This window comes from Prosopis cineraria, unplaced genomic scaffold, assembly GCF_029017545.1.
Source record: "Prosopis cineraria cultivar Desert tree isolate PC_DT_omini unplaced genomic scaffold, ASM2901754v1 PC14, whole genome shotgun sequence".
Taxonomy (NCBI): Eukaryota; Viridiplantae; Streptophyta; class Magnoliopsida; order Fabales; family Fabaceae; genus Prosopis; species Prosopis cineraria.
Genome location: NW_026555345.1, coordinates 23,368,417 through 23,383,262, shown reverse-complemented (window position 1 = coordinate 23,383,262; position 14,846 = coordinate 23,368,417).

Here is a 14,846-nt window from a genome sequence, read left to right as displayed (position 1 = left end):
TCAAAAGCTTTTGTAACGGCTATAATATCAACTTCCTCTCTACTTATTTGCTTCAAGTAAAAGCTCATTACATAGAACCTAATGTCCATGAACTCATCCAACAACAATGTTTCTGCAGACATAACATCTTTTTTTTTTTTTGGTCAAGGCAGACGTAACTTCTTTACTTGCTAATTTTCAACATCTCAGTGTCCAAGTTGTAACTAATGAATATTTCTTTTCTATTTTTAGTTTCTCACCATGGCTTACATACTTTAACCTTGTGCTTTAATCTTTTTCTTGTAATATAATCCTTTGCTGTAATATAATCTTAAAAAAAAAATAACTAACAAGAAAAGCCTAATAACATTACAATCAAATAAAGACTTTGTAGATTGATCTTCACAATATTCTCTGTGGCAGGCATGAATGCAATCTGATTAATTTCAAGAATCAGTTGAATCTCAGCAAATGCAGTAGAAGGATCCTTCTTAATCTTCTGAAAATATAACCATACATGGAAGTTGTAATGCAAACAAGCGGAGAAAGTCTCTTCACTCTACTAAATTTAAAGATATCAAAAAGTCTACAAGCCAATTTCCATGAAATATTATGAAATTGGGAAAATTATGTTACATATTGAATTTGTTTTTCAAATTATATGTTAATATTTTAAAAAATCAATAATTTATATTATTATGAAACAGTATCATGGCATTGAATCATAAGATGTTATTAAATGTGCTGTGATTTTTTTTTGAAATGGCTTTAATAATAAAACCGCAAAAATTACACATATATAAATTATATAATTAATATGAATTGATATCAAGGGTTGTATAATTAATTAACATTAATTTTTTTAAAAAAATTATGTTAGTTACTATTGCTGAGTTCCAAAAAAAAATTTGGAAGTGGAAATTTCAACATCTTTTTTTTTTGGCCAAAAAATTCCGACGTCCTAAACAAGCATATTAATTAGTTGCTCTTGCTTGGTTTAAATAAGAGTTGTATGTTAAGAAGTTAAAAGTTCAATGTTCCAAATGAGTGAATAACTATGGAAGTAACTTGGCATGTAAAGTTCAGCTCAAAAAACAAAACCTTCACTTGTAAAATTTAGAGAAATTATTTCTGGCAAAATAATTACAGAAATTTTACTTCCCTAGTATTTTTTTTTTAAAAAAAAAACCTAGATCTCCCAAAATTCAACCTCATCATGAATCACCTCATCAACTGTGTCTTCAGAAAACGTCCCTTTAGAGGTATCCACAAAGAGATGTATATTTCATGTTAAAAATGCAACATTATAAAATTCAATAAAATTGGCTTTTCCCCAATATTAAGATACACTACAAAAAAACAAGAATTTTTGATGGTTAAAAAAAAATCACCACCAAAAGTTCACTTTTAACAGTGACATTTAAAAGTTGTAGCCAAAAATATATTTTTGATAGTAATTTTTGGTGGTGACATTACAAAAAATAATTTAAAAATAAAAATAATTTATATAATTACTTCTGAAGGTAACATTTGTGACCATTAATTTTTTTAAAAAATTAAAAATAATTTTAAATTATATAAAATAATATACTTCCTCCGTTAAAAAATATAAGGCATTTTTAACTGAATCTCACCCATCAGTAAAGTAGTTACCTATTTTTAAATTAACCCTATCTTTCTATATTTATTTCTATTAAATACCCTACAATAAATATAAATTCATTATTAATAGGAACACTTTCAAAAAAAAGGTAATGATTACACCACAAAAGACTAAAAATATCTTACATTTTTTAACATACAACTTCTCAAAAAATATCTTACATTTTTAAACGTAGGAGTATAAAATTATCATTTAAATTATTATAACAAATTTCTTTTGAATTATTTTAAAAATTTAAAATTAAATGAAATCATTCAAAAGATATTTAGGAAATTAAATATCTCATTTTATATATAAAATAAAAAATAAATGATACATAAGATCAGAAAACAAAAGAAATAATAATGAAGATGTGTTAAGTTTAATTATTAAATCATGTTTTTAATTTTTTATTATTCATAATCTTTTTTAAACATATATAGCTCATCTTTTTTTAAGAATGATGTTACTAAGCTAGTATTTTAATATGAAATAATAAAATCTTGATGGGTGATTACTTTAAATTATAATCAAGCTAAGTTATACACAAATACTTAGTTACATGCATATACATAAATGGCATTAGGGGTTAAAGATGTGCAGATGTCGCGAGATGTAAATGACATTACAGACTATTTGACACATTGTACATCTAATGCTTAGCCTGGTATACACATGGTATCAACTCTGCCATCTGCTGAGCTTTAATGACTACTAAGAAGAATATGAACAATTATTTCAAACCTGCCTTGTTGTGGGGTGGAGAATGATTAGAAGTGAGCTATATTAATTACATATGAGATTTTTGTAATTATTTTATATTGTAAAAGTTATTAGTATTTATTAAAAATTTAAAATTATTGAAAATGACTATTATCAAAATTTATATTGCTAAAATTAATGTTTTTATTAAAATACGTTTTTAAGATAATTCAAAAATTATAGATAAAATTTATTTTTAATAAAATAAGGGGGAACATTTAACCATTTTAGGAAAAGATAAAAATTTAATAATTTATTTATTAACTTTTGAGAAAAATATGGAAAAGATATAAGTAAAAATATCTTTAACATAAGCTAATATAATGCATATGTATAAATAAATAAAATATTTAATTATTTTCATTTCAAAATAAAATTTACTACAATACACGAGATAGACTAAAGGCTTATAACATGATCACCTTAGTCCATAGCCTATACGACACCTTTCCTTTTTTGCCCACAAACACTTGAAAGGTACAAACACCATTAATGTGAGATACAAAAATTTCAGTAATCAAATAATTCAGTGCATAAAAAGAAATAAAGCATAATAATATGCCAACAAATTTATATCAGAGGCATTGAATTGAATTAATAGCGTTAAATTTATATAGTGACCGTTACATAAATATTTTTGCTTCATACTAAAGTACATGCCTCATCATGAAAGTATTTTAAAGTGCAACAATACTAAGAAAACAACCAAATGACCACATACCCAAATTCATCTTATAATCATCGATAAATATGATACAATGTTTTAAGGCCAATGCAAGCACCTTATATCCTTTATTGTATAATCTAATATAACCAATTATCTCTTAATTCATATAGGTCTAGTTTAAGTGACTAAAGCTAGCCTTGCCCTCTACTTGTGAGGGATCATCCAGCCAAAGGTTTCCATACTTTTTCTTAGACTATGGGTTACCTTTACTTGAATTTCAAGGTGTCATATATTGTTTGACCCAAATTGTGCAGTCCAAGATCAATGATATTAAGTGTCATGCCTAACCTATGCCACACTCATAGGTTGTTGGCAATACTAAGTATATGAGTAATCAAATATACTAACCACTGTGCGCAAACTTAGTGGAGGCTATAACATGTCTATTTACTAAACTCATTCTCATGCCAATTTTGTAAGGTCTCCCTTACTAATATCTCATTAACTCTAAGAATTAAGGTAATTAAAGAATTAACCCAAAAGAATCACCAAGTTTGTATGTTTACAAAATAGGATTCTAAGTTTTGAAGGTCTAAAATATGTCAATACCATTATCAATTCAAAAATCAGAGTTGAAGATGTATGTGGAAACATGGGATCTTACACGAATAAAAGTATTTGCAATAAAGTTGAAAACCAAAAACTGTGCAATAGAAAATAAAGGCACGCCTTGGACACCCACTTCTCAAGTCACTCCGTTTTTACATTTTAAACACAACTTAGGTGCCTAACATTCAATCCAAGTGCCAAAAACATAACTTATACCCTTTTAAGTCACTCCCTAACTCAAGCGCCTTACACCGCGGTGTTTTGCACGTTTTTAACAACAGAATTAGGCAACTTTTGACTTGCCTTAAATCTCCGTTCGACGTCCGAATGACATAATTTATGTGTCTACGGAAAGCTCTTTTCATAAACTAGTTAATAGCATAGGTATCACTTTCAAAACGTATCACATCAAGAAATTAAAGATCCAAACATATTTGTACCACTTTTCATAACTTTCATATATAAAAGCGGTGTCCAAAACCCAAAACAAAAGCCAAAAGCCATTTCCAATACCTAGACCATATTTATTAGACTTAAAACTCCTAGTACAACACACCACATACATTTAAATTCTAAAATAGCATAAAATCACTCTTCAATCCCTTTAATACCAAAAATAAAAAGAGAAGGTGATTTCATTGCATTACATCAAAATCAATCATATCATTTTTAAAACAACATTTCTATACCTGCACTAATATTTTAGCCCTATTAACATATGTAACTTATCATACATAATTTCTCAGAGCCCAAAATATAACTCAGACATCAGAATAAACTATATAGTCAAAGTGTAACCAAGTGCATCCTAAATTGGCAATAATATACTATTTACACAAAATAAATGAATACTAGAGGCATATAAAAAGGAATGCACAGATTCCTAAACCTCAAGAGCTTTATCCGTCTCAACACCAAAGTTAAAACCTGTAAAATGTTAAAGTAAAAGGGTAAGTCTAGCCATTCAGTAACTAAGATAAAACTTACCTTATGTAGTTATATATCATTTGACATAACATACAAGAGTATGACAAATAGATTTTCTTGAAAACATGCATTATCACATTGCTTCACATATTCCATAACACATCACTTCTCAACCAATTCACTTCATTTTAATCACATGGTATCTAGCCACAAGACAGTCAGACATGTAATCATGACCCGATATTAACACAATTTGCCACAACTTAATCATGAGACATGTTATAGATTTACATAGGCAATGATCAACTATCCTTATAGCCTCTTTATTTCCTTCGACTAAAACTGTGAGCTATAACACCGAATAAGGCTCCATTCATATGATTGGACTACCCAAACTCACCAATCATGAGGTGTGATCCAACTAAAGATCACATGACTCACTCTCGGATCACAGCTTCCCTACGCTCGAATCTTTAAGGTATCGTACACCCTAGACTAATCTCAATAAACTGGTAGAGATAGCTAAGTTTTAGTCCCTCAACAAATAATAAGACAGTCCTTCAACAAATTATGAGACAAGGCTATATCCTCGTGCATCAGAAGTTAGTTGAAATATCATATGAATTTTCTCTACTCCCATCCTTAGGCGAACTCCCGCCCATTGATCATGCCATGTACAATACTTACCTTTTCATAATCTCATTATTCATTATTTAACATATTAGGCTCACATAAATTTGCTACCCAAGTGAGCATCAAAATTATTTTCATATATACTACATAGTCTATCCATACACATTTATCCCATCATACACATCACATTTTCTCATCTCAAATCATATACATGTTCATAGTTAGAAAATCTCATTTTGGCTTTAATCTCACATTTCAAATCAATTATAACATTATGTACATTCATATTTCAAACACTTGACAACTAACAACATGTTTTTACAATAAAAATCAATTCATGCATGTAACATTCACAATTCATAATTACCAATCAATTAACATATAACTATCCAAAGTAGGGTTCCCCCGACTATCTCAAACCTTTGAGAGGTCAAAGGTTTACCTTCTATATTATAACTTTCAATCTTGATTTTTCAAGTTACAATGGTGTTCAAGAGCTCAATCTACAAGTAATCCATTTTAAACTTCATTATCAATATTAAGCACAAAATTTCCTCTCTCACACTTTCAATTCTACCATACCCAACATCCTTACTTTTCACATTTGGACTTACTCATTAGATTTATTAACTCTCTTTAAAATTATATAGCTTCATTAAACTCCCATATTGTCATTAATGGTTCAAACCTTTATAAATTTCAGATTTAATGCCCATTTTTAGACATTAATAACATTCACCAACCAACAACCTCTAAAACCATTAAAACTATATTTAAATACTCTAAACAACTCTCACTAATTCCATTTGAGTTAATGAATTTTGATACATAATCTATATAGATCAAAAATTATCATCCCTATTTAAACCCTAACTAAAATCCTTGAGAAAATATATGAGGAATGGAGGAAAAGGATTTAAGAACCTTACCTTAGGTGATTAAGAGCTTTAAACCTTCTCAAATCCTCCCCAAGATTATGTCCTAGCAAAGCAAAGATGAGCTGCTCCATTTTTCCTTTCTTTCCTTTATGTTTTTCGCATTAGGTTGCGACTTATTTCTACAGAATACGTACTGTGCACTGCAATGCTTGTCCCCACGTGCCGCGGCATGTGGTATAGAGAGAGATATTTGTGAATTCTGGCATTATGCACTGCGACGCACCACACATGTGCTGCAGCATGTGGCACAGAAGCTTTTCTACTTATTTTTGTCCACTTTTTGATGCTCAAGTGACCTAATTTTTCTTTGGGCCTAATTTATATTTGAAATTTTAACTAAAAACATTCATTAATTTTCTCGGACCACTTACCATGTAAATCCTACTTAATCAAACTTAATTACTAAATTGTCAGGAATTTAATTTTCAAGATGTTACAATAAACTTTTAGCAGCAAAAAAATTTTTGGTGGCATCAAATGTCACAACTAAAAGTATGATTTTTGCAATGGGACTTACAGTGGAGATCTTTTAGCTATGAAAAGTCACAACTAAAAACTTTTAATGGTGCTTTCTGGACACTTTGTTGCCACCAAAACTCTTTTTTTTTTTTGTAGCGATACTACTCATTACTTATGTAATACTGGCTATATGATTTCAAATAGTAGTTTTTTTAACTCTTTGTATATGTCAATTACACTATTTAAATGGTTAAAAGTCTAAGATAATGACAGCTGAAAATCACTCCACTAAGAACATTTTAATTTACATTGATATTTTTAATATCTTGCTAAGATAATTAGTGTTTTTTCAATGTCTTAACCAACATATTGACATTAAGCACAAAACTTCTAACAAGTGGAACAATTTGCAAAAATACAAACAAATGGACTCATTCAATTTGAAAACAATGCCCTTGCAAATTGCCCTTTTTAGGCATGATGATAAGGTGATTTACTCTCAAATTGCCTTTTATTAATTAGGTGACACAACTTTTGGAAAAATTCAGAAACTTGGGCCCCCAACTCCAATTTCCAAAAGTTGGGAAAATTAAATTAAAATTACAAGGAAATCTACCTCTCCAATTTTTTTTATAGTGAAATAGAATTAAGTTCTTTTTTGTGATTTCGAAAAGCTATTTAAATTTGAATGAAACACTTGTATTAAAGTAAATAAAAGGTATTATGAATAATAACACTTGTTTGGATAAAAAGTAAATCAATATTTGAATCTCTATCAAAAAAAATACCCATATTTAGTATTTAATTTTATTTTGAACAAGATTATCTATAATAAAATGATATATGTATATATTGACAAGTGTTTTTATTTTTATGTATATTATAGTATTCATCTTAAAAGTCTTGAATTATTTTCAAAATCTAAAAAATAAATTTTTTCTTTAGTAAATATATTTTGTTATGAAAATAGGTAAAATTAATTTTCATTGAATTACAATTGGGTGCTTTGACTTGATTAAGAATTTTAAGTTTTAATTGTAAATTTTAAATATAAGAAAAAAATTTATATGCATGAATGCCGTTCTGATAGTTAACGGAATATGGTTTTGTTGAACCAAATTAACCTACCTATAATAATTTTAACCGTATCATGATGCCTAGCAAAGAAAATAATAAGCCTTGTTGAAGCTATTTTTATTTTATTATTATAAAAATTAACGTTTTATAGAACATATTTTAAAATTAAAAAAATAATAAAAATAGGTGTTTTTTTTATTCTTTCTTGTTCTTCAGAACAATAATTTTAGAATATTTAAAAAATGTTTTCATTTTTCTATTTTTTAAAATAATATTTTATTTTTTTATTTTTTAAAATACTTTTTGAAAATACATTATCAAACAGATTTTTTTATTCTAAAAAACAGAAAATTATTGCCAAAAACACGCCCAATATTTCTTCTTTGTTTTCAACCTCTATGTTTTTCAATTAAAAAAAATCATATATGATATTTCCTTTTTTTGATAACATATAAATGATATTTTCTAGAAGACCTCTAGAGTCTCCAAATATTTAACATTTGAAATTTAATTTTTTTAACTGAAAGATATGGTGATTAAATGGAACATGAAATATTTTTTTAAGTATCATGAATTAGTTAATTAAAATTATTATAGATGAGTTAATTTAGTTCCATGGAAGCATTTTTCACTAAACTAACTGTGTCACAGAAGAAAACATTTTAACAATGTTTTAAAACCTAAAGAATTATAAAGAAACCTTATAAAGTTAAGCAATTAAATTAGACTTTATTATAAAATTAGAAATATATTTTGACCTGAAAATTTTAAAATTGTTGATGATGTAGAAATCTTTGTTGATGGTGCTTTTTCTGAAAACCTAATACTGTTAAGCATGATCTGAATGGTGATGTAAATACTGAATAGCAGTGGTATCTTTTTTTTTTGTTATCCAAAGTATCCTCACAATAAGTAGCTGTGAAATTAATCCCTCAACAAATTTGAACATCATTCAAGGGATTGTCTTCTCTTAAGTAATTATTTTTATACACATCTTCAGAAATTAAACCTTAAAATGATGCTTAAGGGGCTCAGACCGTTATTATTTGTGCCACATTCACTTAGCTAGCAATGGTATCTTGGTTGATGGTGTTTTTTCCTGAAACCTAGTAGAGTTTTAATATACAACTCTCATCCATAATTACAAAAGTGTAACCATCTATTTTTTTTTTTTGCATCAAATTTTTAATTAATCGACATAGAATAGCAATGTAAATGCCCTTCTTTGTAGTAGTGGGTCTTCAACTGCTTCAGGTGAGTCTTTAAGATCTTTGCTGAATGTTTGGCATGTGACTTGGTGTTTCGTTGTTTTTTTTTTTCCTTTTGTTTTGTTCATTTTTTTCCCTTTCGAATTATTAAAAAAAAAAGAGTGAATGAAAAATTTATCTGTAAAATTTGGGATTATAAATTGGGATTGCAATATTAGGGTCTTTGGGCGTAAATTTCCCTTTAAGAAAAAAAAATGTCAATATGTCAATGGAAAGAAAGGGGGGGGGGGGGGGATGGCCTAAAGGAGACTTTGACGTTAAGATGCATGAACTAAACCTCCCCAAAAAGCCAAAACTAATAGTGGGGCATATTTTCATTAGATCTAATCTCCATCAAGAAAATGACATTAATTTTTTAAAAAATATACTCATTTATTTGAAAAAATTAATTGAATTAATTAAAATAGATATATGTATAAAATTATTAAATTAGTTTATAATAACATTTATTTCTTACATTCATTAATTTAATATACTTAAATTGATTTGTTTAATGAACCATCTCAAATTTATTCATACAAGATTTTTTGTTCACTTACGAAATTTAAATTTCCTCTAGTTTCCTATTATCTTTACAAAAAACTATCATATATCGCACGAGGCATGAAAAATGCGACTTATCTTTTAAAACCTTATAATAATAGTAATTATAATTTTTTTGAATAAATAAAAAACATGAGAAGTATTGTATTACTCTCATAGCCTCAAATTATAAGATATTTTTGAAAGAAATTAAATTATACATCCTAAAATATAAGATATTTTGATAAAAATAAAATTTTATTAATGATACTTTTTTAATATTATCTTTTCTATTATATTTTTTCTTTTTAATACTCTTGTATAAATAAAATATTAAATAAAAAATATTTTTAAACATTTAAATTTTTATTTTAAAAAAATAAAGTTGTAAAGTGTCTTTAATGATATTTATTTACATATATAATTTTGTTTAAAAATATTTTATAATTTAATATAGATGAATATTTTTTTTATGGCATACATGCATTTATTTATTGAAGATAATTTTAATCGAGATACTATACATGCATTTATGTTACATTTTTTTAATGCTCAGCATACATGTATCTAACAATCTTGATCAAGATATGATACATGAATTTATGTTACTTTTATTTTTAAAATTGGTCAGCGTCCACATGCCTAGTAGCTATATGACGTTGGAAATAACATAAAGCCAGAGATAACAAAGTGGGTCAAGCCGTTGCTGACATATTGCCCATTGCCAAAAACTAGTTTTGTCATTATTTATTGCATGTTTCCCATCTAAATTTATACACAGTGGCCCCGACTTTGCTTCCCTGACAAATGAAACTCAAAATTTATTGAACTATGTGCATACTCATAATAACATTATTATTAATTATTAATTATTATTATTATTATTTTAGGATTAATTAACTAATTAGTCATCAGATTTGTCTTTAGAATTGATGGGATGTTGATTTTGAAGTGAAGAAGACCGTTGACTGTTCCACTAAAAGTTTTCAAAGAAGCAGAAAGATGAGAGAGATGAGATTCACTTTGCTCTGTTTGGGCCCTTTTCTCAACTGAAAGATCAAAATTCAAAATATTAAGAGAAGAGCATGTAATCCGTGAATCATCATGATTTCACGTGTGCACCAGCCTAAGTTAAAATATAAAAAAAATTGGGAAAATTTGAATCTGGCAAATAATTAATCACAATCACAAAATTATAAAATTGAGATTTAGGACCTTGGTCCCTTATTTTCTAATTTTAAAAATAATAATTTGACTAAAACATCTCATAATGACCGAGTTCGTAAGTGTGAGAATAAAACATTTTTCAATTCAAATAAAATAATTTCATAATCCATTTAAATTAAATTTTTAATATAATTAAAATGATTTCAGTACTAGTGAATTTCACGTTAACCAATTGCAAGTTTGGAAGTAAAATATTTTTCAACTCAAATAAAGTAAATTCATAACCTTCTTTAACTAAATTTCCAATCCAATTAAAATGATTTCAAAACTAATGAATTTTAAGGTAGCCGATTGCAAGTTTGGTGGTCAATTTTGCAAGTTTAAGATTAAAAAAAAAAATTCCAACTCAAATAACTTGATTTCATAACTTCCTTAAACTAAATTTTTAACCTAATTAAAGTTATTTGAACACTAATAAATTTTAAGTTGGCCAATTGCAAATCTAGGAGTAAAAATGTTTCCAACTCCAATAAAGTAATTTCAAAAGTCCTTCAATTAATTTCCAATTCAATTAAAGTGATTTAATACTATTGAATTTTAAATTAGCATTTCAGACAAGAACGGTCTAGTCAACGTATTATTTTTAAAACTATAAACAAGAACCATGGTCCTAAAATATAATTCCATAATTCATGGTAATGATTAGTTATTTGCAATATTCAAAGCTCTTTATTTGTCATTGTTCCAATATCAATCAGGACTTTCTGGAAACAACATAATCGCAGCCAAGGCTTAAAGGATTCTTGATTTGCTTTGCTTTGAAAGTTCAAAGGACTGAAGTGAGAATAAATTTCAATATCAAATGACAAAAATACCCCTATCGATCTGAAAAAGAAAATCCGAGCCTGCGCGAAACAAAAAAGAAGAGAACCTCCATTGCTCAGAAGCAATAATTGAAGCTAAGGTAACTTCCTCTTCACTTTGTTAGAACTTGGAAGGAAACAAAACTGGAGTAGAAGAGAAGCAGAGGAGAAAGAAGAAGACGATGAGAAAATTAATTCATGTACAAACATGTTCAACTGCATTAACAAGTATTAACATGTTAAAGTTTGGTACATCATATTTTGACAGGTCAACTTGTAAGATAGCTTTGTAAATGCAAGTCATTGTTCTATATTTTACAACTAGATGTGTTTGGATTTTGATAAGTAAATATTTCGGGTTACCTCACTCATGTAATTGTCGACTATATGAGAATCTTGTTGATAGATAATATGTATATACATGACTGTATATATTTTTTGATCAGTTGTTAACCTTGTTATGACCTGAATTAATTAGCACTTAATCCAGCTTGTCTATTTTTTTTTTTATGAAAATTGATATAGTCAAGGCCATGTCTCAAAAGATGAGTTTGTTGTTGGGATGGTCAAGGAGTACACGCTTTGACAAGCTACTTAGCTTATTCCCATAAATATTCTCTTGCATATCGACCAGACACTAACACATAAGCTCTCTCTCTCTCTCTCTCTCTCTCTCTCTCTCTCTCTCTCTCTCTCTCTCTCTCTCTCTCTCTCTCTCATATATATATATATATAAAAGTAGTTTATTGCAGGGTCTTTGTGTGCATGATGGAAGTAATTTGAAGGCTAAGAAGAGAATGGTGCAAATTCTTCAAAAGTGGCACACACTTTTTTGTTGTGTTAAAGGTCGTCCGGGATCTGGGGAAAACATTATCACTCTATATAATAAATCTTTCACTTTAGACTCTATATATATGTACTTTAGACTCTTGCTCGTGTGCTTAACACAAAAGTTTCTTGAGTTTTTATTATAATATAGGGACACACTTCTTTTCATTCAACCTTGACCCTTCTTCCTTTTTCTTCTTCTCTCTTCCTTTCTTCTCACTAATTTTTTTAATTTGAATTTTTAATTTTTATATCGAATCATAAAAACTAACGTTAGTGTCTCGCATGCTATTATTATTATTATTATCGAAATTTGAAAAATGTATGTAGCGTGTATTGTTGATGTCTCATGAATAGTTATCTAGCTGATTAGAATGTTTAAGTTATATATAGACTAGATGATGAGACTTTGCTTATATAAAGTTAAAGTCACATTTGTTAATTAGAGGCAAAGACAACCTCTACTTATAATTTGAATTTTATCTACTAAATCTTATCATTATTTTTATAAAAATTATAGAGAAAAATATAATTATTGATCTTTGTACTTTTAGCATGTTTTGATATGAGTTTTTTATATTCTTTTTTATTGCTTTAAATCCCTTAAATTTTATCGGTACGCAATGTTAATGTTACTAATAGAGTTAATTATACTAATTTGTATATAACTCCTGTTTTTTTGCATTATTAATTTTTTATATAGCTAATCATAATTTTAATAAGTTAGCACAAAAATTGTCAAAAGCTTATGCAGAAATTAACTACCATTAAATTATTATGATCATATTTAAAAATATAAGAGTTAACATTACTGACAGATAAAAATTAAGAGGCTTGAAGCAACAAAAAAAATATAGGTGCTAATATCAAAATAAGCTAAAAGCATAAGGACTAACATTTATTTATTTTTAATGGAACCTACAAGTATAGGGACCAATGCAAAAAAATATAGGCATTAACAATTATATTTTTCTAAAGTTATATGATAATTTATTCTTAAAATTCAAATCAGCCAATGAACCTCTCTTTTTTTTTTTTGTTTTTTTTTTCTGGGGTGAGAGTATATGGAACTTCTCTTTGTTTAGGATAAAATAAATGAAGTCCCTTATTATTTATTGCACGAAAATTAAACTTGACGTCTTCTTTCTCATACATAGGTGTATGTGTGAAGTGATCTTATTATTTGAAGTGTGTGTGTATAATTTATAAAAAAAATTACACTACTTACCTATGTTATGAACAACACAACTTATTTTTTTAGTTTAATTCAATGTAGTGGGTCAGTTCTAATTCTTGAGTAAAGACCACTCGATGATTCGGTCAAAGTGGCACATTGAATTTGAAAATTAAAGATCATGTGATTAGCGACAACAAAAGCTCATTTTATTTCTATGAAAAGCATATAAACTAATGTCAATATTAATTAGACACCTGTCTCCCACCATATATGAACATAATTAACGAGAGATTCTTGCATGAATTTGGTATGTCACATTATTCATGTATACTTTATCTAATAAAAATACACCATGTTATATCAGTTCAATAATATAAAATCTTACTTATCATTACTTTTAATTATTTTATTTTTGGAACAGTTTGTCTCTTTTATTTTTTATTTCTCTCTCTTATTATTAATGATAGAATTAATTTATATTTACAACTATATGATATGACATACTTTTATTGGATAGAATATAAATAATGTGATATATTTGGTTTATGTAATAATTTCTCCATAATTAAGCTCATTTTAATCAAGACACAACTTTATTGTTATGAAATTATATATAATAATTTAGCTCCAATCAACATATCAATCTCGATCCTACATTTTGATTATTTCTTGGTTCCAATTTACATTAACTCACTTTCAAGATCATGAGAGGTATATATCGCTTTACACACACACACACACACACACACACACTTTTATAATGGGAAAAAAATTGTTAGTTCATGTACTTTTAGTATACGTGTTTTAGTGTTAACCCATTTTTTTTTTCCTTGCTCCTGGTTTCTCAAGTTTCATCTTTCTATAATATTAGTTTCTATATTTTAAAATTGACTATAAGGACTTAATGGTGACTTCTATATACATAAGCTCTGTTATGTACCTCACATGCTAATTGTTAAAATTATGATAAGTTGTAAAAAAAAAAGAGTATAAAGGGGAAAAAAATTAAAATTAAAGTAGTACATTAAATCAAAATTCTTAAACATGCCATAGGCAAAACTTTGGAAGAAAGAAGATATGATGACTAGGTTGTTGTTATTTAATTTTACTTATACAATGTTCAACTTATTATAATTTTACCAACTTAGTAGCAATTATTACACATTGACAAATTTAACTCTATTAGTGACGATAAGGATTAATGATACATACAAATAAAACTTAAGAAACTAGAAGCAACCAAAATAAATGTTGAGACTAATGCCAAAATTTATTAAAAATATAAGAATTAATAGTTATATTTTCCCAATATAAGGTTAGCTTCTTTA